This window comes from Seriola lalandi, unplaced genomic scaffold (genome assembly GCF_002814215.2).
Source record: "Seriola lalandi dorsalis isolate HSWRI2012SDOR001 ecotype SW California unplaced genomic scaffold, Sedor1 jcf7180001959667, whole genome shotgun sequence".
NCBI classification, from domain to species: Eukaryota; Metazoa; Chordata; class Actinopteri; order Carangiformes; family Carangidae; genus Seriola; species Seriola lalandi.
In genome coordinates, this window is record NW_019430336.1 from 1 (window position 1) to 2246 (window position 2246).

General features: G+C 34.7%; 1 long non-coding RNA gene across 1 annotated transcript; it reads left to right on the forward strand.

Moving 5' to 3' along the window:
- Positions 1 to 664: 664 nt before the first annotated feature.
- LOC147820406 (uncharacterized) lies at positions 665 to 2039 on the forward strand. The gene is made up of 3 exons (XR_015437741.1): positions 665 to 754; positions 1076 to 1153; positions 1876 to 2039. It is a non-coding gene; the product is annotated as an uncharacterized LOC147820406 (long non-coding RNA).
- The last annotated feature ends 207 nt before the right edge of the window (positions 2040 to 2246 follow it).

Below are 2246 nucleotides of genomic sequence, written 5' to 3' on the forward strand. Positions count from 1 at the left end.
TATTGTTTTTTATTGTTTTAACATTTAAGTCATTTGCATTCAAATTCAAATTTTACTTCATTAAAAATATAAATGTATTAGCATGAATATACTTGATATACATTGATTAGGTCTACTTTATGTATTGCTGGGAACAATACATCATGGTTTATATGTTATTTGTATTAATTTGTTTAAATTTTGTATTAATTTGATGAATCTGCAAAATAACAAAAGCTTTGAAGTAAATCTAGTGGGATAAGAAAGTACAATATTGTCCTTTGAAATGTAAAGTGTATGTTTATATATTATTAGCTTGATAACCTTCCTAACTTTTCACATTAATGAGACAAAACTTAGTGAAAAACTTTACAGATTTAGACAATAAAGATAGGGGATGCCATACCAACACAGGTACAGTATAGATGACTGAGAACTGGAAAAAATTGTTTTGGACTAAAAAAAAAGACCACCACTTGAGATTTCGTTGTGGGAGAATATAAATCATTTTGTCAAAAAATTAAGGGAAGTGAAAAATTGAAATGAGTGAAGAGGAAAAAAGAAGTTGACCTTGGGGAACAAGATTTTTTTTAAATCCCTCCCCATCTGTCACTTTGTGCGTGACGAGTACTTGAACCGTTTGCTGTCACACCTAGACTTACTTCTCTTTCAGACTCACTGATGGTGAAAGAGATGAAAATGTCTGAAGGTGAAGTACTGTACACAGAAGTCGAATTTACGAGGGGAGCGAGGGGAGCGAGGGCATGCACCAATGGTGAGTCTTAATTTCTTTTACAACGTTTTATGGTTACAGTGTATACAAGAATAAAATAAAGATGTATGCTGAAAAAGAGTGAACTGTTCATTTCAAGTCTTCTTAGCAACATTTCACTTTCTTCAGAATGAAATGATGGACTTGATTTCCCTCTTACATCTCCAAGAATACCACCAGAGTTTTCGAAGATGAAAACTCCAGATACTTCCAAGAGTTTGTTTCTTTTGTTAGTCAGCCTTTGAGTGGAGTACGAATGTTTAATCGTTCACTCAGTGGCGCCTGCTCACAATCCTTTCAACAGCAGTTTGTTTTGTGTTGCAGAGACAACTTCCTCATCAGCTGAAACCACTTACTCTGAAGTCAGGATCTTGAGAACTGAACCACCTGCAGAGCTGCCTGGTAGGTAATAAACAGCAAGTCAGTGGCATGGTGAGGTGAGGTGATTACCTGATTGACAGTAAATTAGTCAGCAACTATTCTGATAATTGAATAACAATTTCAGACATTTTTCAAGAAAAATGGTAAAAATTCAAGACTTCCAGCTTCTGAGATGTAAATATTTTCTGTTCTTTTTAGTCTTCTACAACCATAAACATATATCTTTAGGTTTTTGATTGTTTATTAGACAAAATGAGATATGTGAAGATGTTACCTTGGACTTCTGATGGACATTTTTCATTAGTTTCTGACATTTCTTAGAAAAATAATGAGCAGATTAACTGATAATGAACATAAGTTAGTTGCCCTATTATTGTGTATAATAAAGTTTCTACTTACTATGATTATTGTTATGTACCAAAACACCAAAGCAAATTCCTGGATCTTGCACAGAGATGATAAATCAGTGTAATTTGCTCGTTTATTTGCCTCTGTTAGATTCTAACCTTCATGAAGGAGGATTTACAGCAGGACTGTTGTATCAGACTGCATTAGTCATAGCTAGGTGTTCCTAATAAACTGCTGAGTGTACTGTATAGAGCCAAGCTAAGAAACTGAATGTATGGTTTTCTCCAGGTTAAATCTAACCAGGTTTCTCATTTACACAAAGTTTAAGAAATTACCTTACTAGAATAAACTGGATACTTAATTTGATGTGAACTGTCTCCTCTGTTGTTGAACAGGCGCCCAACAAGCAGCAGAGCCAAACGAACGATCCAAGGTGACATGGCAGACCGTGGCTCTGCTGGTTCTCAGTGCTCTGCTGGCAGCTGCCGTCATTGCTCTCTGTGTTACCTGTGAGTTTGTACCGTTTTCTCAAAGAACATTAATTTAGACTGACTTGTAAAATGAGAAGAACAATCTCAGCAACTTTGAGAATCTAGATTGATATGTTATTGGTTATTTTCCTTGTAATAGAACTGATGTAAAATCACTAAAAATCTAATTTAATCTACAAATGTCTGTCCATATTATTTAACCTCATTCTAATGACTCTGAACAGACTCCTGCTCATCATCAAGTACCGACCTTCTCTGACTATACTTTCTTTTTT